Source organism: Castanea sativa, chromosome 5 (genome assembly GCF_040712315.1).
Source record: "Castanea sativa cultivar Marrone di Chiusa Pesio chromosome 5, ASM4071231v1".
In the NCBI taxonomy this organism is placed as follows: domain Eukaryota; kingdom Viridiplantae; phylum Streptophyta; class Magnoliopsida; order Fagales; family Fagaceae; genus Castanea; species Castanea sativa.
Window position 1 is genome coordinate 64750141 of NC_134017.1, and position 22359 is coordinate 64772499.

Genomic DNA, 22359 nt, shown 5'->3' on the forward strand with positions numbered 1-22359 from the left:
TTTACACTTTAAAGTTTGAAAGTGTTTGAATTTACACCTTAATATTTTAAAATTTAAATTTTACTCCCTAAATTTTAGGAGTATTTAAATTTTACTCTTATTTAGATTTTATACTTTAAAATTTCAAAATTTGAGGTATAAAATCTAAATATTTCCAAATTTTAGGAAGATAAAATTCAAATTTTGAAATGTCAATTTTGTAAAATCCAACAATTCTAAACTTCAAGAGGTAAAATGCAAATTTTGAAACTTTAAGGTGTAAAATCAAAACATCCCAAATTTTAGAGGTATAATTTGTAATTTGTCATTTCTTTTTTAAATTCTCACTTTTGCAAGGTTTAAGAGAGGTCATAGTTGGTCATTTTACCCCTAATTACTTGGAGAGGTGGATTCCCATATTAAAATTTTTAAAGCAACCAAAAAACAAATCTATATATATTTTTTTAAGGCAATCTATATATTTTTAAAGCAATCTATATATTTATTACAATGTTTTAGAGTATTTAGGGTAGTTTATATATAGTTTTTTTTTTATGGAAATTTATATATAGTTAGTAAAACACTAACCAGATTAATAGTTGGTCTTAATGGATGGTTTGGATTTTATTTGCTTTTTAACATTTTAAGTGGATTTCAAAAATAGTATAAAATAAATAATAAATAAAAAATAGTGTTAGTTAATATTTATATAAATGTTGATGAATAAAGAAGAAACCATACAACACATCTTCAAACATAATGAAGAAAAATCACAATCATCAAGAGCAAATGCAATCATGGAGCAAATAAATCAGCGACTCAGTGGACCAAAACTTCCAAAGAAATAAACATAAATTCAAAGCAACGCATCCCATGTTATCTTTGAAAAAAGAAATTTAAAATGTTTTTATGGATCAAGTATGATTTCTCTAAGCAGTTTTGAGTTCAATAAATGAGGTTTGAGTACTGATCTAGGTGAGTGACTGAGTTGGGTTGGTGATCTGAGTAGTTTGAGCCGACAATACTTGCGTTTGTTTCTCTAGAAAATCTATTATAAAAATAGTTTTTTGCATTTTTTTAATATTTGAAAGCATCAAAAAAATAAGTCAAATGAAACCTATTTTTTAGTCAACTAAAATCCCTATTAAAGATATAACTTATTTTTAGAGATTATTTTCTACTAAAATTTTATGGAAAACAACTCGATCTCACTTCATGCTAAATAAAGAAGTTAAGAGGTAATATGGAAACTATTGAATACAACTCTATCTGGTTTTTTTTTTTTTTTTTTGAGGAACCACGTCAATGTAATTTATTAAGAAAAACCCAATAAATCGGTTTGGAAAACAAAATAAAATTGTGATGGAACATCCCTCATCTAAACTAAAAAATCTTGTATGCATACTGCATATCTAGCCAGACTATGTGTTAAACTGTTGCCTTCCCTCTTTGTATGAGAGTAATGCAGCTCATCAAATTGTTGGGACAAAAACTTTGCATCCTCCAATAGTAGTTTGTGTGGCACCAATACCTTCCCATCCTCCCTTAAACCCAAAATGATTGCCATTGAATCTCCCTCTAACACAGCCCGCCTCACACCTATATCTAATGCAAAGGATAGAGCCCACGTTGCAGCCATAGTTTCAACATCAGAAACTCCTAGCACCTGATGCACCACCTTCGAACATGAAGCAATTACTAGACCTCTGTTGTCCCTAATAACAACTCCTATTCTAGATTTCTTCTCCTTTGGGAAGATCGCACCATCAAAGTTAATTTTGAAGGAACCTGTGATAGTTTTTTTTTTTTTAAAAACAAAATTGAAAAATGACTAATTTTTTAGAAACATTAATGTCAAAACGAGCAAAACTCAATGAGCTCTGAGCTAATCTAGTGTTTAATACAATTTTGTAAGCTTAAGGTGTCCATTGGCTTCAACTTTTTTTTGTCATATTTTATCCTTTTGTTGTTCTTATCTACAGCTTTTGAAAATCTCTTTTTTTCTTTTTTTTTTTTTAATGTGCAAGCATACTTTAACACACTTTCAGCAAAAATCTAAATAAATTGATGCCAAACACACATTAAGACTCGATAAAATATTAACCTATAATGTTTGCTCTATGATAATTTTTCTATATCATCAAACTTAGAAACTAATTAATTTTTTTGTGTCAATATGTTTGAACCCAAAATCAAAGCAATTTTACCAATTGAGCTCATAATTGAAATCTCATTTATTAAGATAGTTATCGGGTATTATTACATTCTTGTCAGCCCATGAGTCACGACTTTGGGCTTAGATTAGGAAAAGAAAAACAAAAAGGGAATGTTTATTTTATAAAAAGACGTGGCCTTTAATTATTATTATTATTATCATTATTATTGTAAGAGCGCGAATTGGATCCTAAACCCAAAAGGTAATAGGATTAAGGTCCAACGAGCCCAACACAACGAATTTGTAGAGAGTAGGTTGGAACTAGGTTTTAATGAGTTGGATAACAATTATAATGGATCCAGAGGACAAGAAAAACCAAGATAAACAGGTTTTATGCTAAATAACTCTTCCTCGACAAAGTCTGAGGAGAATAACTTCTGTATATATCTTTCTTAAACTTGGTTACAATTTCAATTCTTGTTGCTACAGTGTTTTCTCCATAGATTCTCAGGTGAACCTCCCTCCCCCTCCCCTGGAGGATTTCTTACATTATATAGCACCTTTTAGTTAATCTTGGCCTTTCATTTGTTGATCATGTAAGCCACTACTGGAGTGCTTGTCCCATCAGACGCCTTCCCAAATCTTCTGTAAGTTGCGTTAACCAAGACAGCACTGTTCAAGGGTCTTCTTCACATAAATGTAGCCAGAGGGTTTGGTGGGGTGCAATAAATGTGGAGGTAGCTACCATCCCTTTAGACACGCTAGGGCTACCCCCTCTCTGAAGCTCTTCCTCTACAACGCAACCTCCTCTAGCAATGTGCCATCGACGTGGCCAAGGCTTGCATCCCTAGCCTTGTTGTCCAAGGGTACGGTCTTCTCAGAACTGCATCGGCCTCCTCTGCATCGGGTATGACACGTGGCATTGTTACATTATTAAATTTTTGTATCCCACAATTATTATTATTATTATTATTATTATTATTATTTATCGATTGAATGCCTCTTTCTCTTTATTCAATTCAAGCTAGTGCATAGCTTGAGTTAAAACAAAAGCAAAACAAAATTACAAACTAGATCAAGAGCAGATGTCATAGGTAGAAACTCTCTAAAAAAAAATTACAAACCAGACTTTTTTTTAGAAGAAACTACAAACTAGATTTGAAAAATCTAAATAACAATGGCTTTACGAAAGTGGTCCGAAATTGAATGAAACAAAGGGCCTAGATTTTATTTTATTTATTTTATTTTTTTTTAGAAGAGAAAGGCCTAGATTTTATATCAGGGTTGTTAAGACCCTTAACCCAACAACAAGCATAAAAAGTGATAATAAGACTAAAGGCTGGGATGTTTGACACAATCCTTTAATTCGACAATTTTTTTTTTTTTTTTTTTTTTGTGGATTAGAATTTTGGTATTTTGAGAATTAATTTTGATGAATTTAAAATATAATTTAGATGTAGTATGTAAATTATAATAATATATTGAAAATAATGTGTAAATTGTCTATGAAAGTCCAATTTTCTTATAAGGTATGAAACAATTTAAGCCCATTATTTAGTAAAACTATAAATTTACATAGTTGAGCCCAGTTCCTTCAAAATTATCTCAAAATTCCAAAATCAATCAAAATAACAATTTTAAATTAAGCCCTAAAATCTAAACTAATTCAAACTTACAAGTTTAAAACACATTTTTTTCAAACTACCATGGCAGCGTAAGTTGGATTGGATCGCTTGGATTGAAGAAGAGAGTCCAGGATCCTACCCATATACCAATTTCTACATCCAAAACATGGACATGAAAGGGACCCAAGCAACAAGGCCATGGGTAGCATAATTGGCTTTACAATAATGGAAATAGAACATCAATTAAACGATTTGGGGACCTTATTGATATATCATATATGCTGCCTATGATGGAAGAGATTGCCCAATGTGGAATGAGTGACCGGGGAGTTATGTATGATTTCTATAATATTTAACACATCACATTCAATGATTAAATTGTTCAAACTCAAGTTGTGTATAGAAGAAACAACTAAAATTGTAGAGTTTCAACCCAAAGAAGATCTTCACTGACATCTAAATTAGTCAATGCATGGATAAATTTACCTACTTGATCTTGATAAATAGTAGCAAGGAGGGAGTTACTTGGTCTAGTCTCAACATCAAAATTAATTTTGAGCCATCCAAGATGGAGGAGGGCCAAGAACTATGAGGTAGCTTTGATACCATAGATGCAGGAAGATGGCTCTGATACCATGTTAGAAATACTAAATCAATAGTATTGTATATGACAGTGGTAAATTATACATGAGTGTCTTTATATAGGAGGCAGAGTGTGTAGTACAAGTATATGTGTTATACAAGTAAATAAAGTGGGCCTAAGGCTCATAGTATATTACATATTAACACATTTGATTCCTTAAGAGTATGTTACAGTAATTGATTATGAACGCTATGACCATTTTCTGAATGTATGATTTCTGATATATTGTTGTTTGGAAGTTTAGAGGAGTTACAGGAAGAGTTTAAGGATATCATTTTCTGAATGGGTGATTTCTAATATATATCTTTGGATGTAGATAATTAACAAGATGAAAGCATTTTTATCCTTAGAAGTAATTGGCAATAATGACGGAATACTAGACCCTAGGACTCATCGGACTCATCAAAATTCTCTAGTTAAAATATTAAGTTCCTTTAGGTTAATGTGAAAATGTCTCCATAAACTTCAAGAATGAAGGATTTAGTGATTTGGAAATCTAATTGAATTTTGTTTGATATATGTGTTTTGGTATAATATTGATTTTGTAATATGTGGTTCTTTTAAAGTCTATGTGCATGGTCGTGAGGTTTTTTTTTTAAAGAAAAAAAGTGAAAGAAATTTTACGTTTTGAGTTGTAACTCTAAACAGCTTAAAAAAAGTAATCAATAAAATTACTAATTAGAGAAATGCCAAGCAAAATAAGATCAGATTATCTCTAGATATCCAGTTTGGTACACAAGTTTAAATACATGTTTTCAGTTTTTAAACAACATTATACATTTTTTCATACATTTTTTCACCCACACATATTTCCAAAAAAACTAAAACTGTTATTTAAACACACGTAACAAATGAGCCCGGAACATTTTTAAAGCTTAGAAATTTTGAGCTTAAGTTTTTTTTTTTTTAATAGGACTTTGAGTTTAATTTTCTCTCACATAAATAGTCGGTTAAAAAAAAAAGGAGAACGGGATATGAATAAGCTAATATTCAAATGTTGACAATGTAAATTTCCCTATTTTCTTATTATAATTGAATAAAAATAACATATGTTTGTGTTTTTAAATTAAAAAAAATATTTTTTCATGTTTATGGTTATGTTTATGTTGATAACGTTTTTGTATAATTTTTATATAATAAAATAATAATTCTTAATTAAGATATTTATAACCCTTTTAGATCTTTAAATTAAATATAGAAACTAACCTAGTAATTTTTCATCTATTAGTTGTTTGAATCCCTGATTATATGCAAGGCACGACAATAAACATGTAAAGTAAAATAAAATAAAATAAAAATATTGGAATTAAATTATATTGTGAAATGTGATAATTTTTTTAAAATTACAATATAACATTATACACTTTGGCACTTTGTTGTTATTGCATTTTCGTGGCATATACTCATTCCACCTCTTTTTTGTTCAACTACAACCTCTGGCATTTGTTTTGGTTCGAGAACCAAAAAATAAAAACTTAAAAAAAATATAACAATCAAAAGTATTGCAAACAACCATAGACTTTCACAGAAGCCAAAACTATCCATAATAAAATATAGGTTAATTGGCACATTGGTGGATATTCATTAATATATTGGCACAAGTATGGAGAAGAGAGATTTCCAACTATGTACATACCTCTATTTTTATGGTTTATATATGTGGCACATTTGCCATGCAATTTGAAAAAACATATAAATATTAGGTGATATAAAACACATTTCCCACTTTAGATTCAGACTCGGGAAATATCAAAGTGAACTAAACTAAATCTATCATCGCTAGTAATATCAAAAAGAACATTTTTTTTAGCCACTATTTAGGAGCCACATATGATGTGATTTTTTAGCGCACAAGATTACGACCAATTTAGATTATGGTTATCGCTAAAACTCATCTATTTAATTCAACTTCTTTTGAAAATACAAAAAATATCCTTGATTATTTTTTTTTTTCCTTCAAATGTACCCTACATGTGAGAATAAAAATGTATACATCTAATATATAAAAACTAGGGTTGAATTATCTTTAGATACTAAAGGAGGAAAGGGTATGAACAACCTTAAAAATTCAATTGTTGTGAGATTTCTACATTTCCAATGCTTCTATTTGAATTAAAATAACATATGTTTGTGGGAATAATAAAATAAAAAATATTTATTTGCATGTTTATGTTTATTTTTATGATATTTTATTTTAAGTGTTATACTATAGCCCCTTTAGATTATTCTTTTCAACATATATATATGTGTGTGTGTGTGTGTGTGTGTGTGTGTCTATGTATGTATGCACATGTATGTATGTAAAAAGAAGCACATACACAAAATAAACAATTAAGTTGTCATTTTCCAAGTTATTCATAAAAATAAAAACTAAACTAAATGAAAGGCCCACCCTATATTAAATTGTTGGTTTCGTCATTTTTGCTATTTCCAATGGCAGCATGAATGAGCAAAACACTTCAAAATAATAAACGTGCTTCTCTTTATAAAAAAAATATTGGTTTACGTAAATGTTAACGTGATTTCATATAATAATCATATACCAAGTTTCAAAATAATTCAATACTTGTCCAACACTAACTAACTTGTAGACCACCTTAGCAAAAAGAGATGCAATTGGAAAAGTATTTTTAATTGTCCAACTAATGCTAACGGCTTAAATTTGTGAAATTTTTCTTTCTACATATACTTAAATTCTATCCCATTAGATAAGAATCATAAAATCTTTACTATTTGATAAGGAGCATTGGCTCCCATCAATATTACTTGACTTCCATAATTAAAAAAATATGCAATTGTTTACAATAAATCGAGGAGAAAGATTGAAACTCTAATTCATGTAAATGAGATCAAACAATGATAATGAACTATAAAACTCTTGACCTATGACTAATCTAATGATTGAAATAAGTTATTCATTTCTTCAACACTAAGTGATGACAGTTTCTTAGGTAATTCTTTAGATGCATGGAATTTGCATGTAAGATGATAGAAATACTCCCTTATTTTCGCTTCCACCTTCCTCGTAAATATTTCATTCTTTGACTCCATCAACCTAGTTACCCAGTAAGGGTTTGTACGTGGTGGATATTACGGACCATACCAATATATATGAAATTTATGTGTATGTGTGATTTTTATTAGGATTGAGAGATATAAAGAATAACTTGCTAAATCTTAGTTGGTGTTGTCTCCAAGAAACTGAAGGCTGCCACTAACAAAGACCATAATGCCACCCGAGGAGGAGGAGGCTTTGAGTCAATGACGTTGATCAAGTGTTTGGATTGATCAAATGGCAACTAATTAAGCTTAGAAGATATATTATCCACGCCTACTATCTTATGGCCTTCAAAGGTCAGCATAGAGGTTGGCTGGTAGAGAGAAGATAAAGCAGCCATACCATTGTCAAAGAGATGGTAGTAATGATCCATAAATGCTCCGCCACCATCTCAACTTGTTCTTCCATTCTCTCCCGATAATCAAGTTTCCTCTTCCTCCACTTTCAGAGCATTAAATTATAAGGGATGAGAAAAATGGAATAAAGTAAGTAGCATGTGGGCTAAGGCACAAAAAAGGAAAATGTGAAGTAGTAGATGACTTGAACTCCTGCTAATCCTAGTTTATCATAGGAGTTCCTTTCATTATCTAAGGCTTGGCCAAGGCCAAAGTCACCCAAGCGAGCATTATAGTCGAATTCTAGTAAGATAATGCAATGCTAATGATACACTAGCTAGTATGCAATACCAATGCCTCCAATTCAAAGTGTTCTACTTGGAAGCCTTATATAGGTACCTATCAAGACAACCATTTGGCATAAAGTCATACAATAAGGGTAACTTTCGTTTCTCATAGCACCAACCTAAACCAAGGCCTTAATATTTGAAAGGATATCAGGGATTAATAGTTGCATTTAATCAAGCCAATATGTTAGGTTCTAAGTACTTATGAACTAATGTATTAGAACTCTAATATGTATTGTTGGCAAACCATGATTAAAACAGGTGTCTAGTTATGTTTTAGACTTGCTCAAAGTATGTGTTTTATGTAAAGTTGGAATCGAGTTAACTGCAGATGTTACTGTGTATTTCTGCCCGACTCAATCGATCGAGAATTAGACTCGACCGATCGAAAGTCGTGCAGATTGTTTTTTTTGCAGATTTTTCAACTCAGCCTTAAGCCCATATGACGTGTAGGGTTTTATGTTTTTCCCTATGTATAAAAGGCAAACTCTAGTCACATTTTTTAGGTTGCTCATATTGCTGTTTGTGTGAATCTCTTGTGAGATCTGAGAGGTGCTTGTCTTCACACAAGCTTAGGATTATCAAGATAGAGATTGCTTCAAGAACGAGATTGCTTCAAAAACTTGATGATCATTCAGTTGCTGCCATAAGAGCTTAAAGATACACAAGTGGGGGTGCTTGTACTTGCTGGAAAATCCAAGAAAGAAGGAGTTCGTGGTCTCCGAGCTTGCACGTGGTCGTGTCAGTAAGTTCTACTAGTGGGTAGCAATAGGATGTTAGTGGTCTAAGTCGCTATTGTACACTTCGATTCTTTCATAGTAGATTCAGGTTTACCTTGAGGATAGCTAGGTTAAATCCTCCTCAAGTTTTTTACCGATTTGGTTTTCCTAAGTCATCATATCTTTGTGTTTTTTATATTCCGCACTTTACATTGATATGATTATATGATTGTGTTAACCTAGATTTGGAATTTGGACTAAGTAATTGTTAGGATTTGTGCCTTTAAATCCTATTGTATGATGCTATGTATGATATTATGTATGACATTATGTATGATATGATGTATGACTTAATATTGTGATTGATAAAGTTATTTTATTATTATCTAAAATAATGGTAACATGAATATGGGACATTATCATATAGTCCATGAGATACATTGTATGTGATTTATGTAAAAAGTCACAGAAGATGTAAATCACAAGTTCTGTGTAAACTCAGAATTTATAGTTCGTAATCGGTGATGAAATTGGGCATTTCATCTGCGAAGACTATAACGTTTTAACTAAGATGATTTGTCTTGATCATGGAAGTGGAGACTTCTAGTTGATATGTTGATATGTTTTAAGAGTTAAGACATATTGAACAGGACCGCTGTGAGATTTATTATTCTCTTAACGACTGTCAAATGAATAATAAATCTCACGACTTCTATTTGCATGAACTCTTAATCCTGAGAGAATAATGGACCTGATCATGAGGTGTAAGTTTCTTTGATATATCAGGAGTGAGATCTAAAGTGACAGTCAAAACCTCAATATGTTGGGCAGCCATATTTAGTGTTGATGGAACATATATTCTCAAGATGGAATTCATAGTCTCTTGATGGAGATATAAAATATTTCTTTGAGATAAGTTTAATGGGTTCAGTTATTCAGAGAGTTAGGCCTAACCACTTTAATAAGAAATTACTAAAGTATATATTTATGAAATTGGATTTCATAAATATATAATGAATAACTTTAAAGGATTAAATCGGGTATTTAAGGATAAGATGTAGTAATTTACAAAGTGGCAGTCTACATTTATAACTTTGTGTTACTATGAATATTTTATGAAGGGGTTGCATGTATAATAAAATCTTGGGATATAATTTATTAATAAAGCCTAGAGTGCAATTATATTTATATAGTGGTATTAAATATAATTAATGGTAACTTTGGACTTGGCAAGAGTTGACGGAAAAGCCCAAGACCCATTAGAGCTAGTGTCTTATTAGTCCCTTTTGGTCCCACTCCAAGCCACACACTAAAATCCAATTGGAAAGGCCCAATAGGCCAGCCCAATTAGATAATCAATTAGTTATAAAGGGAAAAACAAACAGAATTTTTATTAGAGGAAATAGGAAACGGTGTGTGAGAGAGTGTGAGACATACTTTCATTCTCCCTTTGAAAACTGATTGAGAGACTACACATCTTGGGCGTAAAGTGAAATTGGAGTGAAGATTAAAAGTGTTCCCAAGTGCTTCTAATCTTTGTTTTGAATTTCTCCACACCAAGATACGCTATTTTGTTCTTAAATTCTGAAATTTACGTTGTGCATGTTATCAATCATGAATGAAATAAATCCTTATTTATTGTTTCCGCTATGTGTTTTGTATGAGATACAAAACCAAAATTTTTCCTTCAATTGGTATCAGAGCCAGGTTCTCATATCATAATTGTATAGCGTGTGATTGAATTTTAGAATTTATGAAAACCGTTATCTTTGTTTTTTCAATTTTCTGCATCAAGTTATGGTGTTGTGTCATGGTTTTTAATTTTCATGGAATCCGTATATATATATTGCAAGTGGAATTGAATAGTGCCAGATCTTGTTAATGGTGCCGAGTCTTTGTCGTTGCTTGGATACAGTTATTCATTGTTAAAGTAACTGTAATGCTCATTGCACCGCTTGGACAATAAATGATTGCACCGTTTGGTCTTTAACGTATGGCTTGCATGTTTGACAATTCCATATTAATAGTCTATACGGATTTGATGACACATGCACACCAAGGACATTGTTGCACCTTTTGGCTTGGAATGGGAAGGCTTGATAGCCATTGCATTACTTGGAACACTTTCTTGTACCACTTGGCATTTATTGCATGACATGGACTAGATTGCATGTTTTGTCATTTATTGCATGGCATAACTTTCAAGTCTTGGTTTTTACGGATTGCTTGGCTTTGTCATCTTGCATGTATTACACCAAGGAATCTTACAATCTTATATATATATATATATATACAATGTAATAATTATATATTACATATATTAATTTGTATATTATATTATATATAATATAATATTTTTTTATATGTAATAAGGGTTTTTATTGCGTTATATATATTTATATATATTAATGCTAGGATTATGAAATTTATTCCTAATGAGATTAGGATTATGTTTTCAAAGAGTCTAGCATTATTATGGTTTTTCATTTTAAAAACCTTTAATTTAAAATATCTAGTGGGAGAGAGATATAAGGGTTGGATCTCACGGCCTCCATTGTTGGTTCATAGTAGTGTGAAATATATACTTTGTCTTTGTTTCGAGCTTAGCATTCCATGCGGGGAGTATTTATTTCATGGTTCTACAAGATTGAATTTCCTGGTTTATAGTGGTTTGATAAACACCTTGTCTTAGCTTCGAGCTTTGCATTCCATGCGGAGGGTGTTTTATCATGGTACTACAAAATAAGCCTGTTAAAGGGATGAAATATGGTTACACATGATTCAAGACAATGGTATACACTAGACTAAGTATTATAGTATTCTCTATGCTGAGTTTTTACTATTATTACTTAGAGGCTAAATGTAAAACGACATATTATTAGTGTTTAATAAGAGTTATCATGATAGCACTAATAATGAGAATAATTCTCAATCAATCATAGTATTTTATATTCACTCTATGCTGAGGGATATTGAATATGAGATTGGGTTGTTGTTGCATATATTATTTTATGATTTTATTAAGGTTCCATATTATATGCTTATATGCTAAATTGATAATGTCCAGTTTACTTATTATATTCATGTTTATTATTTTCAGATTTTATCATGGTATCATTTAGCCTACTTGTTTCTATTCTTAACCAAAACAAACTGACTGGATTCAACTATGTTGACTGGAAAAGAAATTTGGACATTGTTCTTACTGCTGAAGAGCACAAATATGTGCTTACTCAACCATGTCCTACCTTTCCTTCATTAGATGCTCCTCTTGAGGAAAAACAAGGATATGATCGTTGGCAGAAATCTAATAAGATGGCCAAGTGCTATATCCTAGCATCTATCTCAAATGTTCCACAGCATCAAATGTAAGATGTAGAACTTGCTTCGGACATAATGCATAGTCTGAAGGAGATGTTTGGTGAGCAAGGCTATTCTGCAAGGCAAGAAACCATGAAGCAAATTTATAATACCAAAATAGCTGCAGGAAGTTCAGTGAGGGAGCATTGTCTTATGATGATTACTAATATGAACACATTAGAAGTTTTAGGTGCTGACATTGATGGAGAATCCCAAGTGGATACGATACTCCAGTCACTACCAGAATCATTCAAGGAATTCAGACTCAATTATAATATGAACAAAAATATTTATTCTTTGTCTGAATTAATAAATGAGTTAGTGGCGACGAAATGCATCATTGGTACTTCTAGTGTTGAAGACAATGTGGGTGAAGCTTCTACTTCTCAACCTAAGTCGAAAGACAAGGGTAAGAAGAAGAAGAAGAAGAAGAAGAAGAAGAAGAAGGACTTCACTAAGAAAGATGGTAAACAAATTACCTTAGGGGTTGCCAACAAAGGAAAGAAAACCAAAGGAAAGTGTTTCCATTGTGGTGAGAAAGGACATTGGAAGAGGAATTGTCCAATATTCAAGGCTGCTAAGAATAAGGGTATGAAAAGTTCATTTCTTCTTGAAATATGTTTGGTACAGAATCCAATAGATTCCTGGTGTGTGGATTCAGGTTGTACTAATCATATCTGCAATTCTTTGCAGGGGTTCCAAGAGACCAGAAAGTTGAATGAGGGGAAACTATTTCTTACTTTGGCTGATGGGAGCAAGATTCCGGTTGAAGCTATTGGAGTGTTTAATTTATGTTTTAAGTCTAGAGTTTTAATATTGGAAGACTGTTTGTATGTACCTAATGTTCGTAGAAATCTAATTTCTGCAACTTACTTAGGTAAACATGAATATTGTGTTATTCTGAAAGACAATGTTGAAATAAAGAAGGATAAAGTGTTTATCTGTTCTGGCAATATTGTGGATGATCTTTATATTTTAACTCCTGACAAGCATGAATTATATAGTTCTGAATTAGATAGTAGCTCTCATGTGAAATCATTAAAGAGAAAGTTTCCTTCTACTAGTAATGCATATCTATAGCACTTGCGTTTAGGTCATATTAATTCAAGTAGGATTCAAAAACTAATCAAAGATGGACTTTTACAGCCCAAGGACTTTGATGGTTTTCCAATTTGCGAATCTTGTTTGGAAGGTAAGATGACCAAACGACCTTTTAATGCAAAGGGTAGAAGAGCCCAAGATTTGCTAGAACTAGTACATTCAGATGTATGTGGTCCTATGTCAATCCAAGCAAGAGGTGGCTATGAGTATTTCATTACTTTCACTGATGATTACTCTAGATTTGGTTATGTGTACCTAATGAAACGGAAGTCCGAAACCTTTGAAAAGTTCAAAGAGTTTAGGGCTGAAGTTGAGAATCAATTGGGTAAACACATAAAGGCCATTCGATCTGATCGAGGTGGCGAATACCTTCTTGGTGACTTCAAGGATTACTTGACTGAAAATGGGATTATATCCCAGTTGACTGCACTTGGAACTCCACAACAATATGGTGTAGCAGAAAAAAGGAATATGACTCTTTTAGATATGGTTAGGTCCATGTTGAGTTATTCGACTCTACCAATTTCTTTTTGGGGATATGCCTTAAATACTGCAATATATCTTCTGAATTTAGTACCTTTGAAGTCTATTCCTAAAATACCTGTAGAGTTGTGGAATGGGCGTAAGATTAGAATGAAACATCTCCACATTTGGGGTTGTCCAGCACATGTGTTGAAAGGAAAGTCTGACAAGTTACAGTCTAAAACAGAAGTGGTATTTTGTAGGGTATCCAAAAGGAACATTTGGAGGTTTATTCTATGGTCATAAGGATAATAAAGTGTTTGTTAGCACAAATGCCAAATTCTTGAAAAATGACTATATGAATAATTTTACTCCTAGAAGTAGAGTTGTCTTGGCTGAAATGAATGAACATGTAGTTGAACAACCAATGAATGAAACTAGGGATGATGTGACTGTATTAAATACACCACAAGATACTACTCATGAGATGTCTAGTACATAGGTGCCTCGTCGTAGTGGGAGAATTGTTCGGCCTCCTATAAGATTCATAGATTTGGGAGAAACTTATGAGGCTATCTCAAAAGAGGCTGAATCGGATCCTTACACTTATGATGAAGCAATGAATGATATAGATGTACATCATTGGATCCAAGCTATGAAATCTAAATTGGATTCTATGTATCCCGATCATGTATGGGATCTTGTAAAGGCGCCTAATGGCATTAAACTTGTTGGTTGCAAATGGATTTACAAGAGGAAGAGAGGGATAGATGGAAAGGTTGAAACCTTTAAAGCAAGACTAATGGCGAAAGGGTATACACAAAAAGAAGGTATTGATTATGATGAAACTTTTTCGCCAGTAGCCATACTTAAATCTATCAGAATTCTCTTATCCATTGTTGCTAATTATGATTATGAGATTTGGTAAATGGATGTCAAGACTGCATTTCTTAATGGCCATCTTGAAGAAGAAATATACATGTTGCAACCAGAAGGTTTCATAGCAAAGAACCAAGAGCATATGGTATGCAAGTTGAATAGGTCCATTTATGGACTTAAACAAGCATCTAGGTCATGGAACATCAGATTTGATCAAGCAATCAAATCATTTGATTTTGAACAAAATCTTGATGAACCGTGTGTACAAAAGACATCGAGACAAAGTAGTAATGTTCCTAGTGCTTTATTTTGATGATATTCTACTCATTGGGAATGATGTAGGGGTAATGTCATCGGTTAAAGTTTGGTTATTAAGCCAATTTGATATGAAGGACTTGGGTGAGGCTAACTTTATTCTAGGGATCAAGCTTTGGCGAGATCGCAAGAATAAGATGTTAGGCTTATCACAAGTTGGATATATAGATAAGGTCCTAGAATAGTTTAGCATGCAAAACTCTAAGAAAGGATTGCTTCCTTTTAGACATGGAGTTCCTCTGTCTGATGACCAAAGGCCTAAGACTCAAGAGGAAGAAAATATGATGAGACAAGTTCCTTATGCTTCTGCAGTGGGAAGTCTCATGTATGCCATGCTATGTACTAGACCAGATATTTGTTATTCAATTGGCATGGTTAGCCGATATCAATCAAATCTAGGACTAAAACATTGGCAAGTTGTAAAGCATATTCTCAAGTATCTTAGGAGAACGAGAGATTATATACTTGTTTACCATAGTAAGGATTTGATTCCCATTGGCTATACAGATTCAGATTTTCAATCGTATCTAAATTTTAGAAAATCCACTTCAGGATGTGTTTTCACCTTAGGAGGTGGAGCCATAAGTTAGAAGAGTGTTAAGCAATCTTGTATTGCGGACTCCACCATGGAAGCCGAGTACGTTGCTGCTTGTGAAGCAGCAAAGGAAATTGTTTGGCTTAAGAAATTCCTTTATGATCTTGGTGTTATGAGAATGGAGCAAGTTCCCATCAGATTGTTTTGCGACAATAGTGGAGCAGTTGCACAATCCAGAGATCCAAGGAATCACAAGAAAGGAAAGCACATTGAGAGGAAGTACCACATCATTCGAGACATTGTTGCTCGTGGAGATGTTGTGGTATCAAAGATTGAAAGTGTAAATAATCTAGCAAATCCTTTTACCAAAACCTTACCTCAAAGGACTTTCGAGTCACATTTGGAGGGAATGAGAGTTAAATTAATGCACAATAGTCTTTAGGGCAAGTGAGAGATTGTTAGGATTTGTGCCCTTAAATCTTATTGTATGATGCTATGTATGATATTATGTATGACAAGATGTATGACTTAATATTGTGATTGATAAAGTTATTTTATTATTATCTAAAATAATGGTAACATGAATATGGGATATTATCATATAGTTCATGAGATGTATTGTATGTTATTTATGTGAAAAGTCACAGAAGATGTAAGTCACAAATTCTTTGTAAACTCAGAATTTATAGTTCGTAGTCAGTGATGAAATTGAGCATTTCATCTGTGAAGATTATAACGTATCAACTAAGATGATTTGTCTTGATCATAGAAGTGGAGACTTCTAGTTGATATATTGATATGTTTTAAAAGTTAAGACATATTGAACAGGACTGCTGTGAGATTTATTATTCTCCTAACGACTGTCAAATGAATAACAAATCTCACGACTTCTATTTGCATGAACTCTTAATCCTGAGAGAATAATGGACTTGATCATGATGTGTAGGTTGCTTTGATATATCAGGAGTGAGATCTAAAATGACGGTCAAAATCTTAGTATGTTGGGCAGCCACATTTAGTGTTGATGGAACATATATTCTCAAGATGGAATTCATAGTCTCTTAATGGAGATATAAAATATTCCCTTGAGATAAGTTTAATGGGTTCAGTTATTCAGAGAGTTAGGCCTAACCACTTTAGTAAGAAATTACTAAAGTATATATTTATGAAATTGGATTTCATAAATATATAATGAATAACTTTAAAGGATTAAATCGGGTACTCAAGGATAAGATATAGTAATTTACAAAGTGGCAGTCTACATTTATGACTTTGTGTTATTATGAATATTTTATGAAGGGGTTGCATATATAATAAATTCTTGGGATATAATTTATTAATAAGGCCTAGAGTGCAATTATATTTATATAGTGGTATTAAATATAATTAATGATAATTTTGGACTTGACAAGAGTTGACGGAAAAGCCCAAGGCCCATTGGAGCTAGTGTCTTATTAGTCCCTTTTGGTCCCACTCCAAGCCACACACTAAAACCCAATTGGAAAGGCTCAATAGGCCAGCCTAATTAGATAATCAGTTAGTTATAAAGGGAGAAACATACAAAATTTTTATTAGAGGAAATAAGAAACGATGTGTGAGAGAGTGTGAGACACACTTTCATTCTCTCTTTAAAAACTGATTGAGAGACCACACATCTTGGGCGTAAAGTGGAATTGGAGTGAAGATTAAAAGTGTTCCCAAGTGCTTCTAATCTTTGTTTTGAATTTCTCCACACCAAGGTATGCTATTTTGTTCTTAAATTCTAAAATTTATGTAGTGCAAGTTATCAATCATGAATGAAATAAATCATTGTTTGTTGCTTCCGCTATGTATTTTGTATGAGATACAAAACCAGAATTTTTTCTTCAGTAATAACTTGGCTTGTTAACTAGGTTAATCCAATTGTGTGTTTAAAGGGTCTAAACAAACTCTACACAATACAAAGCAAAGAAAATAAATTTAGCCAGTTAGATACTTACAAAAGGCATAATAGTTGCAATATGGTAGTTCAGTGAACCAGATGTTGATATAATGTCATTGTCTTCAATCACAAAAGCATTGTAAGAGTTGTCCCATGTTGACTATTGATGCAATTGATTTTAGCATATGTCATATGGTTTGGCTTCTAAATCCTGGTACAACAAATAATTTGGTACATAAATGTTGTTTTCCCTTTGTCAGAATATAATTCAATTAGATTGGTTACTATAATGATAAAAAGGCGTAAATGCACTTTTAGTTCCTACATTTTGCACATTTTTCCAGTTTGGTCCCTGCATTTTATTTTTACCACTTTTGGTCTCTAAACTAATTAACGCCTGACATTTAGGTCCTTTCCGTCACCCACTTCACGGCAAAAGCTGGCGTGGTTGACGTCGGCATTAAAATATTATTAAATAAATTATTTGGCATTTTTCAAATGTCAAAACTTAAAAAAAAATTAATTACTCAATTTTAATTAAAAAAAAATAAAAAAACAAACAAAAAAAAAATTTCTTTCAAACAAAACCCTTTTCTCTCTCTATTCTCAGCAGAAGATGGGCCAATGTAAAGGGGTGGGGTGTAATCGAAGTGGTACGACAAATCGGGAAGTTTTGGGTAACGATCCGATGAGCTTGGACCAACGGGGTGTTCATGGCGGTGGTGGCAATGACGAATCATGGCATTTTGGGTGTGAGAATATCATTGTTGTCTTGAATGGAGATTTGGGTATGGGCTAGCTGGGAAAGAAAGCAGCGAGAAGGACCTGGACCTGGAATTTCTGTGCGATAGTGTCATTGCAGTTTGGATGATTCGCTGCATCTTCTTCGTTGATAGTTGCTACTCTGTGTGTGTGTGTGTGTGCGCGCGCGTGTGTGCGAGTGTGCCTCTGCGTCTTAGTGGAGAGAGCTTTGTATTTGAGCAACCAAAGAATTGTAATCTTTTGTAAACGTGGAAATGAGTGACTATCTGGTTTGACATAGATCTGATCAAATTTGGGTTTACTGGAGATTTGGGTTTGGCGTTTGCTGGAGATTTAGGTTTGGGTTTGGAAGTTTCTTTGATTATGGTTTGGTTTGGGAGTGGATGAGTTACGCGCTTTGCTAGTTGCTAGGTTTCTATTCTTTTGCTTGGGTTTGATCTTCATGTTCTCTGATTCGGTGGTGGTGATTTGGGGTTTTTTTTTTTTTTTTTTGCGTTTGTTAGCCAAGAAAATTTATGGATTTGAAGGCTAAGCTTTGCTTTACTGGGGATATGGGTTTGGGGTTTGGTTAGGATTTAGGTTTGGGGTTTGTTTTTTGCTGGAGATTGATTATAGGGAAGAACACAAAGAACATGAACATGAACGTGTTCTTCTGAAAAAAATAATGAAAAGAAAAAATTAAAAAAAAATGTGTATATTTTATGCATCTCTGTGACATACGTGTGCAAAAGCCAGTAGTTTTTGTTTATTTATTTAATTAAAATTGAGTAACTAATTAATTTTTTTTTTTTAATTTTGACATTTAAAAAATGTCAAATAATTTATTTAATAATATTTTAATGCCGACGTCAGCCACGTCAGCTTTTGCCGTGAAGTGGGTAACGGAAATGACTTAAATGTCAGGCGTTAATTGGTTTAGGGACTAAAAGTGGTAAAATAAAATGTATGGACCAAAATGGAAAAAATGTGCAAAATGTAAGGACTAAAAGTGCATTTATGTCTAAAAAAAATTAACTTCCAGAATTATAATTTGAATTTCATAGCATACTTATGTTAATGACTTTAAGAGCATGAAATTTTAGCTCTACAAATTTGATCACATACTTATGTGATCAAATTTGTAAAGCTAAAATTTCTGCTCTAAGGGTTGATCTGGAAGAGGGTAATGTCAAAATACAACTTCAAGACTTCTGCGAAAAAGCCTTAATTTGTCAAACGAGTAATGCAGTTTCAAACTTTGAATGTTTAACTTCAATCAAATCATTTGGTACTTTGAAGATAAAGTGTAGAATAATCTTTGAAATTTCATCAAATAGGAATTGCAATTTGTTCAGAATAATATAACGACAGAAAATAAATAATTAAGGATTAAAAGGGGGATTACCAACTAAGCGGTAAAGACGTTTATGGCGGAGACTGAAATTAATGATGAGCTCTACCAAGAAATCATCTTTGCTTTGAATGTTGTCTCTGGAGAATTTCTTGATAGCTATTTCAGCATTAGTTTTAGGATCCTTGTCCTCCAGAATTCCTTTGTAAACAACAATATATCCACTTTGACCCAGCCTCGTACTCTCATGGAAGTTGAATTCCCTTGGCATCCCAAGAAACCACCTCAATTGTATGCCAAGCACCTTAGACTCCTCTTCACCCCCTCTATCTTCTTCTTCTTTTTCGCTTGTTCAAATATTGAACCCCACATAGGATCAACGATGTTACCCCTGGGACTCCAACCCCAGCACCTGTATTCAACTAAAGCAAATCACTTTTCTTTTGTAGATCATCAATCTCTATGCTCCATTTCAATACATAATTCAACTCAATATGTGGATCACCTGTAGTCTGTAGAAGTACCAAAACCAAAGTAGAACTTTTTTTAGGTTTCTGATCTCGCTAAGAAGTGGCTTTTCAGGCTTGCGTTACCCTTCTTTCACCATATAAACCTCCATCACCTTGGAAATGCCATTGTAGTGCACCCAAACAATGTATATGGTGCCTACTTTTGGGGATAATTTGATATTATGATCGTAGAGAGATAGTCGTGGTTGAGTTAATGGAGTTGATGTTGAGCCCAATACGGTTGTCATTAGGACCAAAGTATTGCTTTTTGGTATCGAACTCTATAGCCAGGATCTAGTTGGTTGGTTTGCCACCATTAGCAACATTGGTGAGGCCAAGCCATTGCCCATAACTTGCTTCAGGGATTGAGAGATCAGGAGCAATGAGAAAAGCAAGGTCCTCGCCAGCATTCGACGATGTGTTTATATAAATGTTAATGACAAAAGTGGTGTTGAATGAGCCTGCTCTCATTCAACTACTGAATTACAAAATAAATAAAAAATCGGTAATGGGCCAAAAGAGAGGAAAAAATAATAATTTTATTTATACATCTTAGTTTTGGATTATTACATAGATTCTAATTAACTCAATTAATAAAAGTCATTTTACTTGAATAATTAAAGTATCCACCAAGTTAAAACTGCTCATAATATTTTCAATCATCAGTTTGAAAATTTGTAGGTTAATGATACTTTGGAAATTGTTCATCTTTTCAATTGTTCCATTAGTATTGGAGGTTTAAGAAAAATAATTCACTTTTTTTTTTTTTGTGGTGATCAGGACATTTCATTAAACTAAAAAGCCTATACAGAAGAGGATACAAAATGGTCATACATGGTGCCAATGGCCTCTAAACTAAGAAGCATTTCAACATCAGGGGGCGGGTACATAAAGATCATGAAATCTTGTGGGAGCAGAGCTCCACGTCTTGCTAAGGCATTGACGCATTTGTTGGCCTTTCTAAAACAGTGCATGATTCTAATAAGGGGGACTTTCTTTAGGCCTTCTTTACAATCAATGACAATAACATCAGAGCTGCTTGCCCTACTATTGTTGCTTCTCATGAGATCAGCCACCACTTACGCATCCAATTCAACTTCCACAGCTGGTAGGTTGAGAGAAATACAAAGACGAATTCCGTCCCTTAATGCCCATAATTCAGCTGCCACACTCATGGTGACACCAATTGCTCGAGCATATCCTTTCACCCATCTTCCAAAACTGTCTCCAATGATACCTCCTCCTCCCACTAAACCTGGGTTACCCATTGATGAACCATCCTTGTTAAGTTTGAACCAATTGAGAGGAGGAGGGAGCCACTTCACCCAGATTCTAGAGTGGCCTGGAGACTGCTTCTCGTTAATGCCCAGATATGCTACTTTTGTTGCTTTCGCTGCCATGTGTTCTAGGAGATCACTGTGAGTACCTGTTCTGCCAAAAACAATGTAATTTCGGCGAAGCCAAAGGGACCAAACTGCCATGGGAAAAATAATACCCCAATCAATCTCTGACACACTACATTTTCGGGTGCTTTGGCAGTTCAGGCAAAGCCAATCAAGAACATTTGCACCATAGAAAAGAGAGGAATGCACTGGCGGGCAGGAATAATTCACTATATAACAAGTCAAAACTGCTCATAGTTTCATTCTTATGTTTAAGTGTATTATGCCAAGAAAATTATTGCATTTGGCTTATAAAAAAATTGTGTTTTCATTGATTTTACATTGAGAATCTAGGCCAAACTATTAATCTGGGGAAATATTCAAACATCATATGCATCAAGCTTGAAAAATTATCTTACTTTTGACTAATACTTAGCGACATGCAAGAATTGTAATTTTTTGTTTTATTTTATTTGGTTAATACAATTATTAGAATCTATATTCTCATTAAATTTACGCAGATTTAGAATATGTACTCTCCAACGTGTCTTTTCCCATTTAACTAGTCTCCCACAGTATTCATAATCTATCAAAGATTTGAGCTCTCCACCTACCATTCTTACTCTCTCTAACATACCTCTCATCATTGGATTGAGATCATAATCAGCTAGTATTGCACCTGATGCGATAGCAATGAATGGTTGATATTGAAAATTAGAAAAAACAACTTTCAATTTCAATCATTAAATAAAAAAATATATATTAAAAAGAAGTAAAAACTTAAAGTTAAGAAGTTAAAAATGTAAAATATACATATATATATATATATATATATATATATTGTGAAAGAAATGGGGTAATTGCATGGTATGCAATTGCACCAGATCTCAATCCCTTATTATTTTCTTTTCAATACTTCAATAAAATAGTTCTTATTTTTTT

General features: G+C 33.0%; 1 pseudogene; it reads right to left on the reverse strand.

Moving 5' to 3' along the window:
* Window positions 1-1357: 1357 nt before the first annotated feature.
* Window positions 1358-20506, reverse strand: LOC142635619 (L-type lectin-domain containing receptor kinase IV.2-like; annotated as a pseudogene).
* Window positions 20507-22359: the final 1853 nt, after the last annotated feature.